The 16,055-nt window shown below is 38.7% G+C and overlaps 1 long non-coding RNA gene across 1 annotated transcript; it reads right to left on the bottom strand.

Annotated features, from left to right (window-relative positions):
- Positions 1-3,049: 3,049 nt before the first annotated feature.
- LOC134357710 (uncharacterized) lies at positions 3,050-12,951 on the bottom strand. The gene is made up of 4 exons (XR_010020711.1): positions 12,918-12,951; positions 12,555-12,624; positions 8,302-8,384; positions 3,050-4,422 (listed from the first exon to the last, which is right to left on the bottom strand). It is a non-coding gene; the product is annotated as an uncharacterized LOC134357710 (long non-coding RNA).
- Between the last annotated feature and the right edge of the window lie 3,104 nt (positions 12,952-16,055).

Raw genomic sequence — 16,055 nt, 5'->3', positions numbered from 1 at the left:
GTCTTTTCTGGTTTCCTTTCAGATCATCTCTACCATGATAGGGAAACGTTCAATTTGCCTTAGGGAGAATACGTCGAGGATTATCTTTTTTCATAAATTTTCACACTATTTCCTATTCCAAGGATAAACAGGACAATCCATCAGCATTTTCTATGATTAGTAATCCTCTTGAATTGAATCTTACAATTGAGTCCTCCACAAACAGAGCCCATCGCTGCTACTGCTAGTGGATTGAAAATGGACACTAGTGGTTGATGATCAGTAACAAGGATAACCTCCTTCTCGTTCATGTACTGGATAAAATATTTTAACACACCAAACCATAATTTTTCTCTGCAGTGGTAAGTGAATGTGATGCAAAGGCTATGGGACATTCACTTCCATCATTTGTTACATGTGACATGACTGCACCTACACCATAAGGCGAGGTGTCACAGAAGAGCTTCACTGGAAGATTTGGATCATAATGTATGAGTACAGTGTCTGAGGCTATGTCCACACAACGCCGGTTTCGAGTAAAAACGACAGGCGTACACACTAAGCGTTTTTCTAAATCTCTCTGTCCACACTAACACGGATATTTGGGCGAAACTCCTCTACTGGGCATGCGCAGGACACACAGAAAACAAGCGAAGAGGAAACGGTATACTTGGTGCGCGTTTGTCCAGTTACAGAGTAGAAAAACTTAAAAGGAATTGCTCTTGGCTCTCGCACAGGAGGACTTAAAACTGAAAAAAACAAATACTGGAGCGTATGGAGGCAACCGACAGGGAGTTCACGGACAGTATGACCCAGCTGACGACGAATATTGAAAAACTGACTAACTCTGTTGCATTAATAAAGCACCTTGTTAAATGTATAAAACATGTCTGCATCAGTGTTATCTTGTATTTCCATACAATGTTACATTAGGCTGTTGCATATCTATTGTCAGAGAAGTACTTGCATAAATAGGTAAACCACCTTCATACAAGCAAGGACAGAAAACAGGGCAAAGTGAGTATACTTACTTACTAAGCTATGGGTCAAATCCTAATGCCTGGGTTGCCTTGCAGCACCAGATCCATATTGTTCTGTGAGATTGTAGATGCAGATGTTACTCCAAAAAATAAGCCTACTATAGCAATAAAGCCCATTGTGAGTGTTTATGGTGAGAAACACTTCGGACTCTTCTTCCATCCCCATCTGTAGGTAGGACTCAGCTAAATCCACTTTGGTGAAGTGTTTTCCTCCAGAAAGTTTTGCAAACATATCCTCTATCCTGAGCAGAGTGTATTGAACTACTTTCAGCACTGGATTGATGGTAACCTCAAGATCACCACAGATCCTGAGAGATCAATTCTTCTTGGCTACTGGGACCATTGTCATTGTCCATGAACTCCACTCAACCTTGGAAGGAATTCCCTCACCTTCCATGTGATCTAGCTCAGTGGCTACTTTATCACAGATGGTATAAGGAACCATATGAGGCTTTGCAAAACTTGGGTGTGGCATTTTCATTTAGTACTATATTACCTTTGATATGTTTGTGATTTCCAATGCCATCCTTGAACGCTGCTGGGGCATCATCCAGTGCCTTTCTTAATTTGCTTTCAGATAACTTTATTGTGGGAAAGTGGCATGCAAATGGTTGGATGGAACTCCAACTGAGTTGTAGCTGTCTCAGCCAAATCATGCCCCAAAATGTTGTCTCTTTTTGTTTTTCTTTTTGTTTTTACCATATACAAGGTCACTGTGGCTTGTAGTTCACTGTTACAAATGTCATTCCCACAGGAGTTATCTTTTCTACAGGATAAGTTCTTAGTTGGATATCTGCAGGCTTCTGTTTAGTATCTTTGAAATGCTGCTCAATCTCATTTTGTCGAATGACTGAAATAGTTGAGCCAGTGTCCAATTCCATTTTACTTAATTTACCATTCACCTCTGGTGTAAGCCAAATTGCTTGTCTATTGTTTTGCTTTTACATTGTTAATCTTCAGAGTACACATTCCTGTGTCATGCTTAGCATTACCATATTTTTAACAGCATGCAGATTAGAGCTCTTTTTGAAACTGCAACTTAACTTTTTATTTCTTTCTCTTCTCTGTGCCATCCATTTATTTTTGACTGCCTGACATGCTTTTTGTATGTGACCTACTCTGTTGCATTTTCACTTTTTCACCTTGCAGAAACTTCTGCAGGTTTCAACTTTTAATCTGAATTTGTTTGCTGGATGTGAGCCGTGGCCACAAAAGTAACACAATTTGCTCACGCAGGCCTGTTCCTGTTTAGACATTGCAATTTTGTTCACGCTCACCTTCATTCTTGACTGCAATTTAGTTGCATCTCTGTTTGTGGTTTCCTTTGAAACAGTGATTTTAACTGCTCTTCTAAATTCAGTTAGCATCCGATCTGAGGGCTTTCTTGGAAGATTCCACAAGCCAGATGATCCCTCAGTGCATTGTTAAGCCCATTACTGAACTGATAGCACTCAGACAATCTCTTCAATTCAGCCACGTTATGTCAAAACTTAAAGCATCCGCAATCAACAACGGCTTTTGTTCCAAGTTTTCTTGCTTCACTTTCACAATGTCAGCAAAGCTCATTTCAGATGATTTAGTTGGAACAGTTAAATGTTGAAGCAAATGGTATGCCTTTAATCCCTATGCACTCAGCAAAATTGGTATTTGTTTCTCATTGGCTATTACATTTGCTTCAAAATACTTTTCAATTAGCTCAGTATGCATGAGCCAGTTATAGCTTATGGAATCAAATACACCAATATTTCTGATGAAGCCAGCCATTTTTGCTCTTTTCCTTATGATTATTATGATCACTCTTTATGAACTTGTGAATTTTTTCATTTTCTGACCGTTTAAAAAACTTGATTATGTCCTCCGTTCCAAAGAATATGTCATATATTGCTTTTTTAGTTCAAACATTTTGCTGTGCTTCCCAGGCCGTCTCAGGTTTGTTTTAAAAATATCTTGTCACCACTGTTGTGTTTTATAACTTTAAAACATTGAACTAATTCAAAGAAATACGTGAGTCTGGGAATGCGGGTCTAACTTTGTGTTTATTTAAGCAAGGCACACACATATCATGTGGTAGCGGGTAGCGTGATGACATATGCAATTCATGTATTTGTACATATGACCCAATATGAATTGTTGTATTTTATTGATTCCATTGTATTTCATTGTTCTACTGCAAATGCCTGTAAGAAAGTGAATCCCAGGGAGGTAAATATAACATACACATTCTTTGCTAGTAAATTTATTTTCAACTTTGAACTTTAGTATTCATTCCAGCATAAAGCTGTGATGATTGACAAATGGAACGAATACAAATGCAAGTTATAAGAACATAAGAACATAAGAAATAGGAGCAGGAGTAGGCCATCACGCCCATCGAGCCTGCCCTGCCATTCAATAAGATCATGGCTGATCTGTCCGTAAACTCAGCTCCATCTCCCTGCCTTTTCCCCATTACCCTTAATTCCCCTACTATGTAAAAATCTATCTAACTGTATCTTAAGTATATTTAGTGAAGAAGCCTCAACTGCTTCTCTCAGAAGTTTGCTCAGCACTGACTCTGGTAAACCTTGGTTTGCTATGAATTATTCCACAAGACATTAACAAATCACTGTCTTCCCAAAGGATTACTGCACTGGACTGATCTACCAGCTTCAAGAAAATTCACATTGTTAACACTTCATGGCACATTTCACCTTGATCAATCAAGCAAAGCAGTAGTATACATTTAGATTTATATCATTCTTAGATGCCCAAGGTGAATGGTCTAGCACTACAGAACAAACATTTAGTTAATAACTATTCAGTATTATCGAGCAATATTTGCGACAGTTTAATTTGTAATTTGATATAAATGACAGATATTAAAATATCCAATAAAATAATTACAAAATGAACATATTTCTTAAGTTCAAAGTGCAAAGTAAATTTATTATCAAGATACCATATACCACCTAAGATTCATTTTCTTGCATCCATTCACAGGAAAAAAACTAAGTACAATAGAATTTTATGACAAACTGTACAGAAACAAAGATTGACAAAAACCAATATGCAAAAGAAGACAAACTACAAATAAAAATAATACTGAGAACATGAGTTGTAAAGAGTCCTTGAACGTGAGGCTGTTGTTTGTAGAATCAGTTCAGAGGAATGGTGAATGAACTTATCCACGCTGGATTATGAATCTGATGGTTGTAGGGTAATAACCGTTCCGGAACCTGATGCTGTGGTACCTAAGACTTCTGTACCTCCTGCTTGATTGTAGTAGTGAGAAGTGGGGCTGGCCTGGTTAGTGGGGGTCTTTGAAGATGGATGCTGCATTCTTGTGGCTGCAGTCAATGAAAGTGTTCTCAGTTGTGAGGAAGTCTTTGCCTGTGATGGACTGGGCCTATTTATTCCTGAGCACCTGTATTTCCATACCGGGCAGCAAGGCAACAAGTTAGGATACTTTAAACTGTGCACATAGGGAAGTTTGGCAAAGTTCATGATTGATCACCCTTGTCACCATTTTACCTTTACCTATATTTCCCAAACCCATGACCTCTACCAGCAGGGGAAGACCACCAGTGGAAGTTGCTCTGCAAGTCACAGACAATCGTGACTTGTGAGCATATTGCTGTTGCTTCACCACTGCTCTGTCAGGAACCTGGATCTCTCCCTCTGTATTGTGGGCATATCCATAATTCAAGAAGCTTCAAGAAGACAGCACTATCTCCTTCTCAAGGGCAATGGAGATGGGCAATCAAATGCTGATTCAGCCTGTGAATCCCATATCCCTTGAATGAATAAAGGACTATACCAAATATCCACTGATTCTTTTACTATCCAGAAGTCGATTGATTGTCATGCTGTCATCTGAGTGGAAATTTCAAAGATTTACTACCATTTAAGTGAACTTTCTCCTCATCTCAGCTAATCACTTATTCTGAAACTCCTCTTACTGACAGATTTCCATCGCTAATGATCTCTAAAACTAAATGATGCCCCAGTTTTAATAGAAAACGTAATAGGCCGGACATGATTATGCTTTGGTTGTGCTGGAGCTGAAACTCTGGGATGTATATCTGCTGAAAATCCTTGCAATCGCAGGGATGGGACTGGAAATGGTCCATAGCTGGAAATTTCACATCAGGTGCAGTGGGGAGAAGAGGTTAGTATAAAACCAAGCAGACAACTCTGAAAATGTATCATGGAGCTACTTTGCTGGCAGGGTGACTGAACAGACTTTGAGCCCATTATCCAAGGAAGGCAGTTGTTGAAGGCATCACTGCTTCAACATCAATTTGCTCTGAGATTTTATGCATCCTTTGGGAATCACAGAGAGGATAAAATTGCTAGCATTTCTAGATTCTGATTAACTTGCAGGTGCATTAGCCAACATTTTTCCCTCAGTTAATGCCCTAAAAATGTACTGTATCATCATTTTGCTAAATCTTGCTGTTTGCTGTATTTCCCGGCATATAATAACACAGCCTACCTTTCAGTGCTAAATGGTTCCTCCCCATCCTCTTCCCCTGATTTAAGACATAGATTAACTGTGAAGGAAGGCATCCCAATTTTGATAACAATCTTCATCATCTTATTCTAAGAAATGGGTGAAAAATTATGTAATTTCTCCCCTTGTTAACTTTTTTATTTTTCCTGCTGCAATAATCAGATTTCAAAAGTTATCAATTCTCATTCACTCCATGATCTTTCAGAATCAGAATCCAGTTTAATACAACTGGCATAGTAAGGAAGCTTGAATCAAAAAGCAGAATACCAGTAAAGACAACTGACAAAAGCAATGTGGTATATAGGATCACCTGTGGAGACTGTAACAAGAACTAGGTCTGCCAGACACGACGTAAACTCTGAACTCATTTACGGGAACACAAACTGGTGGTATGGAGACATCATTCATTGTCGCTAATCTCAGTACATGAAGACAGAGAAGGGCACTGCTTTAAATAGGACACCGCAGAGGTTCTGGCACGGGCAAACAGAAAGCAGACATGAGAATTTCTAGAAGTGTGGCTCTCTTCTTATAACTCTGTAAACAAACATATCGAAATAGACGTCATCTACGAGCCCCAAAGAAACGTGAGCCAGTAAAATTCAAAGGTGAACTGAAGGAGTAGCCAGTCAGGACCAAAGCAAACAAACGGGGGCCTGTCCCAGAGAGAATCACTAACAGCCACAGGGTGAGGACATCCCCTCGACTGGTGATAAAACGTCTGCAAGCTAATTGGCAAACTTGGCAAACGTCAGATGCCTTAACCTGAGCTACCAATATTCACCACTGTCCTAAACCATTGACATATATTGTGACATTTATTGTTTTGGGACAGCTGTACAGTGTGATACATAAAACTACTATATGTTACAGTAAGGTATGCATATAGAATTATGAAATTAAATTAAATAAGCAGTGCAAAGAGAGAGCAAAGATAGTGACATAGTGTTTATAGATTCTTTGTTCATTCAGAAATCTGGTGGTGGAGGGGAAGAAGCTGCTCCTAAAGCATTGAGTGTGTGTCTTCAGGCTTTTGTATCTCCTCTCTGATGGTAGTATTAAGAAGAGGTCATGTCCTGGGTAGTGAGGGATCTTAATGACGGAATCTGCCTTTCTGAGGTATCAGTTTTTGAAGATGTTCTCAGTGGTGGGGAGTCTCTTGCTCATGAAGCTGAGTTTGCAGCCCATTGCAGCTTTTTCTGATCCTGTGCAGAAGCACCTCCATTCGAGGTGGAGATGCAACCAGTTAAAATTTGATCTCCACAGTACTACTGGAGAAATCTGCTATCTCGTTTGAAATTGCTGCCAGTTTTGCTTCATTCATTGCATATTTATGATGCAATCATTATGCAGATATTTTGGATCCCATTAGTGTTCAATTTCATTATCCATTCATTGCCATAAGTCGAGCCTTTTGCAACAAAAATTGAAATCTTGTAAATCTGTAATTGCAATTTCTTCTGTCCCATGTGAGCCTTTCCTAAGGCTCAGTCTTATCTGCAACCATGTTATTTAACTTACTTGATACTTACAGAGTACTGAATCAGCTGATTTAAACTCAACTTGAGTTGAGGGTAGATTGTATTGTGGTATGGAGGTGATTCAGGAGTTTTCAACATCTCATGACTCACAATTCACATATTGAAGTCAGCTCAGTATACTGCAAGCAGAGTGTGACAGGAGGCAGAGAACAGTTAGAGCCAAATTTTGGGCCTGAGAAACTATCCTGAAGATGAAGTCAATGACGATGCTTTATTTCAAAAAGGTCAGTAGGAAACAAAAAATAAGATCTGGTACAAAACACTTGCCCACTGTGCTGCCCTCCAATGTGTTTCTGAGAGCTGAACTACTTAGACAAGGGACTTCAAAGCAATCAAAATGACTACCGATTGTTTGAATTCACTGGAAGGATATGTTAACTAATGTGTTCTCTTTTCCCAGGCCTCTATCCCCAACATTGAGGCCCTAGTTACATTCATTTAGCTACTATTGGGCAGACCACAGCATTCACTTGCCTGACTGATGCACAAAGCAACCATTTTATTCCAAGCACATTTGCAGGAAGATAGGCAGACAGAGGAATAGATTCAAGGATGTGCTTAAAAATAGCATGGAGAAATACAACAATTCCCCGCTGATTCCTTAAATTCTTTCACCAACATCCATTGGAAGTAGAAATGAATTTTTTGGAGAGTTATTGAGAACCTCACATTTATGCATTAGGAACACACAGAAGCTCTGCATAAGCACAGAAGTTTAGCACCACCTCATGAATTACCCAACTCTGTAGGAGATTCTATGGTTTCCACATTGACTTCATCAGGCACTTTAGAGCTCAAAAAGCCTGAGTGGAATCGAATCATCCTTGATTCCAAAGGGCTGCCTCAGGAAAAGAAATATTAGTATAAATAATTAATAATTAAATCATTAGTTAATTGAATACTTTTACAGATAGTGTAATCTAGTATTTATATTGGTAAATGCTGGCTTGGCTATTTTATAGATGAATCAATGTAATTTAATTTTAGGAACCATATATATTATTAGTATGACTTTTGATACACTGATCAGTTTGGCATTGCATATCATTGATAAAAGTGCTTCTGTTAGTTGTTCAGTCCTTGTTACTACCTTTAACAAGCAGCAACAGAATCAAGGCTACAGACACTACAATGTAGTTTGAAACTCATTAATATGTACGTAACATAGCTGCCTCTGAAAACTCGTAAAACAATCAATTCAAGAAAAAAAAGAGGGATAATGAATGTTGGCCTATCAAAGTTAACTTACCCAATGAAAAAAGAGTGTTTTGATTTTCTCTTCCAATGAAATACAGATATTTTAATGGCTTCTTTGATGTGCATTAATGATCCCTGCAAATAGAAAAGGTTTTCTGAAATTAGGTATTATTGTTTTGGTTATTTAAGCTAAGGTTGTAAATATTTACTTTCGAAGTCAGCATCCATAAGAATATGTGAACTTATCAATATTAAGGTAAGTCGGTGCCCAGGGCCTGGTGGGATTGATCATTGATATTGAGCGAAATAAGGGAAGGGTTTGCTGAGGCCTTGACATGGCATCTTCTTATCTTCTTTACTTTAGGTGAGGTGACAGAAGACCAATGAAGAGCCAAAGTTGTTTCTTTATTATGCCTAGAGAAAGTAGTGGCAGTCCATCCCAGGAAAAGCTCTCTCCACCAATGAGCACATCTACAAAAAGCACGACTACAAGAAAGGAGCGTCCATCAACCCTCTACTACCCAGGCTATGCTCTGCTCAATGCAACTATGAGGAAGGGGGTACAGGAGCCTTAGATCCCACACCATCAGCTTCAGGAACAGTTAGTATCTTTCAATCTTGAGGCTCCTGAACTACTGTGGACAATTTCACTCACCACAACACCCAACTGATCACTGAACATAACCTATGGACTCACTTCAAGAACTCTGCAACTCATGTGCTCAGTATTATTTATTTATATATTATTATTTTTTTTGCATTTGCATAGTTTGACTTTTTTGCACATTGGTTGCTTGTCAGTCTTTGTGTATAGTCTTTCTTTGTTCTACTGCGAATGCCTACAAGAAAATACATCTCAGGGTAGTATTTGTTGACATATACAGTACCTATTTTCAAAATAAATTTATTTTGAACTTTGAATTTAGTTTAAGAAGGACAGCGGGGACAAACCATGAAATTGTAGGCTAGTGAGCCTTATGTCAGTGGAGAAGATTGATAGGGAAAGGATTTACTCGCATTTGGAAAGACATGAAAGGGACAGTCATCCAGGTTTTTTTGAGGTTAAAGTCCGGTCTCACAAATTTAATGGATTTTCTGAGGATGTGAAGAAGACGATTGATGAGGATAGGGCAGTAGATGATTTCTACAAGGACTTAAGTATTTGATAAGGTTATTTTCGGCCAGGCTGGCCCAGAAGATTAAGATACATGAGATCCACCGTGACTTGGTAAATTGAACTGAAAATTAATTTTGTCATAAAAGGCAAAGGGAACTAGTAGAGGTGTGGACTGAGACCTCCAGTATTCTGCAAATAGCGGTGCTGGGTTATCTGATGTTTGCAATATATCCTAATGATCTGAATGAAAGTGTCAGTGTTATGATGAGTACGTTTGCAGATGACATAAAAATTGGTGCTGTAGCGTATAGCAAGAAGGTTGTCAAAGGATAGGGCAAGATATAAGTCAGCTGAAAGCTTGGGTGGAGAAATAGCTGATGGAGTTTAACCTCAATAAGTACAAGGTCATGCATTTTGGGAGGTCAAATGCAAGAGGAAAGTAAATAGCATGTCCCTTTGGAGCAGTGATAAACAGAGGGGTCTCGGGATGCACACCTGTAGCACCCTGATAGCAGCAACACAATTGGATAGGGTGAGTGCCTTTATCATTTGGGGCATTCATTATCAAAGTATGAAGATCATTCTGCTGCTGTACATGAAACTGATTAGAGAGTGAAGAATCACTGTGTGCAGTTGCCCATATGAGAAATACTATGTGCAGTTCTGGTCCTTACAGTTGAGGAAGGTTGAGGTGGCTTTGAAGAGAGTTCAGAAGAGATTCACCAGGATATTACATCAGTTAGAATGTATTAGCTATAATGAGCATTGCAACAAAGTTTAATTGCTTTCTGCGGAGTATTGGAAGATGAGGCACAGACTATAAAATTATGACAGGTACAGATAGGTCAGATTCCTATTCCAGGGTTAGAATGTCAAAGACCCTGCACAAAATTACTGAAGCACACATGTTTAAGGTTAGGGAAGGCAAGCGTAAAAGAGATTTATGAGTCAAGTTTTTGGTTTATACACAGAGTGGTAGGAGCCTAGAAAATATTGACAGAGGAGGTAGTAAAAGCAGATATGATAGCAACATGTGACTAGGCAGAGAATCGAGTGATATGGACCATATGTAGGCAGATAAGATTAGTTTAGATTTGCCTCATGGTTAGTACAAATATGGAGGGTCAAAGAGCATGTTCCTGTGCTGTACCATTCCATGTCCTATTGATACTACTTTTAACTTCTTTAAAGATAATCACAGAGATGGGTCCATCCCTTGCAATGCAAAAAAAATCAAATGTATAGTATCTTTGCTGTGTTCTGAAAAATTTCCTGAAACGTTTGCACTGCTTGTAGATTGACAGATCCCTTAACCTAATTTTCCAATTCACTGGTTCTATGCCTTCTTTCTCTCATAATTCCCCTTATTTAAGTTTAAAATATCATTTTTGGCCCATTTTTTTCTCCTTCGAGCCCTATGTAATTGTATTTCAATCTCTGCTATTAAGGACGATTTCATATTGTCATTTATTAAACATTTCTCAATACTCCACAATGTGCTATTCTAACTATCCCGAAAACATTCTATGATCTCCTCACCTAGACTGTCTTTCCCTTCTGACTTTTCCAGTTCATGCACAGGTATAGATTAAAATTATCCATGGTTGTTTGTGTACCTTTCTGACAAGCAGCTATTATTTCTTTCTTTTTTCTCTGCCCTATCATAAGGTTACAATTAGAAGGAAAGTGCATCACTCCTACAGATAAAGCTTTGCCCTTATGGTTTCAAATCTTTCCTGAACTTGGGCTATTCCTTAATAATGTCATCACTAATTAAAAAGAGCAATTTCACCTTTCCCCCAACTTTGTTTCCTTCCAATATGTTAAATCAGTTTCAAAATTTAAGACCTGGTTTTGTAATCCTACTGCTATCTCTGTGTAATAATTATCCGATTATACTTCTACATGTGCTTTTAGTCCAGTTGTTTTGTTTTCAATCATTATCATTAGGTGTCATGTTGTATGACGTATGTGATCATGGTCCCATGCCCTTAATTGCTCTTTACAAATTTTTCTTCAGAACTGGTTTGCCAGTACCCTCTTCTGGGCAATGTCTTTACAGTTTCCTTACCAGAAAGTTGACCCCAGCCATTATCAAAACTCTTTAGAGATTATCTTCTGGTGTCAGTGGTCGCATAACTAGGACTTGTACTATGCACCAGCTGCTCATATGACTATCCAACACTTATTCTCATGGCTTCATGTGGCCTTGATCAGGGGATAAGCAGGTGCTACACTTGCCCAGCGATGACTTACAGTCTAGCAGAGGGAAGGAGCACCTTAATCCTCTGGTAGAGATGTATCTCAACCCCACCACCTGAAAATGTATTTTCAGTACCACATGCATTTTGATACAAACTCTTCAGTTTTGTCTTTTTATTGTTTTGTAGCTTCAAGCTTCATTTACTCAACCTGTGAGTTTCTCCACAGAAAAGCTATGACAATATTATACCTTTTGGGCAATTTATGTCCATAAATGTTTTAATGGTAGAAAATGTTAACATGCTCCCTTGGTGTCTGCTGGATGAAGCTTCTCTTACCTCTGTTGGCCTGAGCCAGGAATGTACACACAATCTTGGCAGGACACCTTATATGATATTCTGTCTCCTGTTCCAAGAACCATAGCTTTCAGCTGAATCCTTGTGTCAATCTTATAACAAACTTCTTTTCCAATGAAAAAGTTGGGTTTGGGTTTATTAACTGTAACAAAATTTTACTGTGTTACTTTACTCTGTGCTCTACATGATCCAGTTTAGAGGAATAAAAGAGAGCAAAAAAAAAACACAAGTATTAAGCATGAACTGGGATATAATCACAAATGGTTTTCTTTGACTTCTTGTAGCCTGGGGAAAAATACACATGCAGGATAACGAATGCTTTTTCGGGTCTTAAATTCCTTTATCTGTTTTAGATGTTTTATTGCAGAGAGAGGGTATCAAATTAAAAACGAAAAAATAAATTTATAAAATCAGTTCCCGCTATTACCATCTCAGTTTAACTTCGGACCACACCCTTGTTACATATGCAGTATGAAAATAACAAAAGCAAAATATACAAAACCAGTGTAGTAGTGACACTTCTGAAAAAAAACAATACAACAATCTTAGAATCCCACCAACCCTGATCCTTATACACAACATTGAAAATATGAATAAATACATCTCATCTTAACTAAGAGATATACTCACATTTGGCACACGCGTGCTTAACTTCCAAACACATAGGCTACACCCTGAAACGAGTTTTCCTTGCTTCACGCTATGTGAACAGAGATTAACACATTCACATTACTCTGTTACATTCACATTCAGTCATGAAATAATAAAGAAAGACAAATAAACTTTCACAACATATTGCCTTGTAGTTGAATTACTAAAAAGACTAACCTAATAGGCCAATTAAGGAACTTTTCAATTACGCTATTCCAGCGTCAACCAATTTACTCACGAAAATCTAAAGCATTCACATGTAAAACATGTCAAATTTCTGATATTCTAGATTTATAAACAAGTATAAATGAATTTACGTGGATGTTATCAAATATTATTCACCTTTCCTCACCAAACCTGGGAAAACCATTCGAACATCGTCCTTTCTAGAACATTGCAACTCTTCGTTCTACTCCACCCATGCAAAATGACATCACTGATTTCTCTTAAAGGTACAGTCAGCTATTTTAGCATTACCAAGGTGAATACATAAGTACACTTTAATTATAAAAAAATGATATTCAATGGTCACCTCAAGAAGTTTTAATTGCCTGAAAATGTATATGGCTAAAATAAATGGCTAAGGTGGTTCTAGGGGTTTAGCTAAAACAAAGGAGGCTCAAGAACATCTTTACTTTCTTAGCAAGTTGTGTAGACTTGACATGTCACCTGAACCTTTGCAAACTTCTATAGATGCACAGTAGAAAGTATCCTGATTGATTGCATCATGGCATGGTATGGAAACAACAAAGCCCAGAAATGGAAAAGTCATGAAAAGAAAGTGGTGCATTACGCCCAGTCCATCACAGGCAAAGGCCTCCCCCACTATTGAGCACATTTATAGGAGTGCTACCACAAGAAAGCCGCATCCACGATGAAGGACTCCTACCACCCCCACTACCTTCTCACTGCTACCATCAGGAAGGAGGTACAGAAGCCTTAGGTCCCATATCACCAGGTTCAAGGCAGTTATTATCCGACAACAAATGGGCTCCTCAACTCTGAGCTGATGCCACGACCAACAGATTCACTTACACGGACTCCACAATTCACGTGCTCAGTATTATTTAGTTAATTTTTTTTGCTCAATTTGTCTTCTTTAGCACATTAGTTTTTTGTCAGTCTTTGCTTATGAATAGATTCTTGTAAATTCTATTGTATTTCTTTATTTTCCTGTAAATGCTTTGCAAGAAAATGAGTCTCAAAGTAGTTATGGTGCATGCACTTTGATAATAAGCTTACTTTGATTTTGATTTAAAAACTCATCCAACATCTCTGGCATCCACCCTTTGTTCATTGGGCGGTCTTTTCATTTTATTGGTTGCTGTTCGTGGCATTTGGTAGTGAGCTGGAAGAATTCTGTCCTTACTTAGGAAGTTCTGGAGTGTTGCATTCCATGGGTCTGAATCTGCAGTGTAGGAGGACACTGCTGCACTGTTAGAAGTGCAGTCATTCAGAAGAGATGTTATTGTACACCTTGTCTACTTTGCACATGATCCCAAATGTTCAAACAAAGGCAGGGGAGTTTTCTTGGTCGTTCAGCCAACATTAATATCTGAATCAACATGCTTGCAAAGAAAAAAAAATCATCCAATTGTTCTTCGTGCTACCCCTAGGAGGTAATGGTGCATAGACTGGCTGATTGTACTTTTTCCATTATATCTCTGACTAGTGCACAAATTGTGCATTTTTCATAAAGGACTTTGAGATTGTGGAATGTGCTATATAAATGGTCTGGAAAGTTTGAGAAGATTTAATTTTTAACTTGGTTTTCCCCAAAGGTCAGGTTTTGCCCTTTGGGAAGATTTTATGAACAGGAAGGCAAAAAAAAGGTAGTCACCCTGAACCATTCACTCCCCCTTATGTCCTAGGCTGACTGCAAACTTTTTGTGTGCTCACAGATACTTTCTTCACTTCCCTTGACTTAGAGGAAACATGCTGGGTGACGAGAACAGCTGGCTTCCGACATAAAGAAAGGAAGCCTAAACGGTTGTGGAACGTATCCAGCTGGCAGTTAATGGTACACTAACGGCATACGTTCCTTCTGAAATTGAACCTCTCATTTACTAAGATGAGGAGTTTTATGAAATGAGAACTACACAAAAGTATGTGAGAGATTTTTCTCCTTAACTGACAAGATCAAAGGAAACTCCAAAATCCACCATGTGCAGTTGGATATCCTGTTCTGCAAAAGTTTTGAAATATCTGCACATTTTTGCTTATTTCTGCTCATGTCAAATCTAAAAAAAAAAGTCAGTTTAAAGAACTCTATTCTGGACTAGAGGGTAATGACATCTGTAATATCATTTCAAAGATTAGCAAAGTCTGTTCTCCGGCCTCAATCGAGATTAAAAATTACTTGGTGTCAACCCGAGGTACGTGAAAGCACAGATGGCTGCTGAGAGCATCTGTTACTCTAGCACCTCCCCGCAAACAGGTGATGTTCCACTTAGTGAAGCAGCATCCCGCATATGCCATCTGCCAGTTAACACTCTAGCAAAACTTAGATGGCCAAGTGACATTTCAACTCTCTCAGCTGGTGAAGAAACACAGCAACATACTCAATAGCGGCTGGTGTAATGCTTTAAAGCTCCAGTGACCCATATTCGATTCCACTTCTCTCTGTGAGGAACTTGCACGTTCTCCCCTCTACCACGTGGGTTTCCTCCCAGTAATCTGATTTTCTCCCAGATGCCAAATATGTTAGTAGGTTGTGGGCATGCCACGTAGTTAACAGAGATCCCCAGCACATATTCGGACTGTATTGGTTGTTGACACAAATGACGCATCTCTCTGTATGTTTTAATGTACATTTGCCAAATAAAGCTGATCGTTAAGTCTCTTTTAGATGCCAAGGTAACATTCCACTGACATTCCACTTTTCTACATAATGCTCCAGCATTATGTTGCTACTGAAAAGCAGCTCAGCTCATGTCCAACTCACCTAGAGAAATCGCACCTGCCCAGGTAGTACATCACATATCCTACCTGAGAAAAAGCACATCCCACCTGACCATGTGGTTCTCCAGTGCATTCCACCTACCCAAGCAGTTCTCCCACAAGACCGCTTTCTAATTCTTAGAATTGTGTCAGTAGCTCAATAAAACTACTGAGGAGATCCAGAAATGAACTTCAGAATGCATTCAATTAAATTGGTTTTATTACATTCAATGACAATAATGTCTCAAAGTGAAAATGGAAAGTGAAATGGTTTTTGATTAAACCATTGTAAAATTTGTCAGCTCTATCTTGGGTACTAGCCTCCACAGTATCAAAGACATCCTCAAGAACGGTGCCTCAGAAAGGTGGCATCCATTATTAAGGACCCCCATCAGCCAAGACATGGCCTCTTCTCATTGTTACCGACAGGAAGGAGGTACAGAAGCCTGAAAGCACACATTCACGAACAGCTCTTTCTCCTCTGCCACCCAATTTCGAAATGGACATTGAACCCACGAGCACCACCTCACTTTTAAAAAA

The sequence above is a fragment of the Mobula hypostoma genome, chromosome 17 (assembly GCF_963921235.1).
Source record: "Mobula hypostoma chromosome 17, sMobHyp1.1, whole genome shotgun sequence".
NCBI lineage: Eukaryota > Metazoa > Chordata > Chondrichthyes > Myliobatiformes > Myliobatidae > Mobula > Mobula hypostoma.
This window is presented reverse-complemented; position numbering and strand designations above follow the sequence as displayed.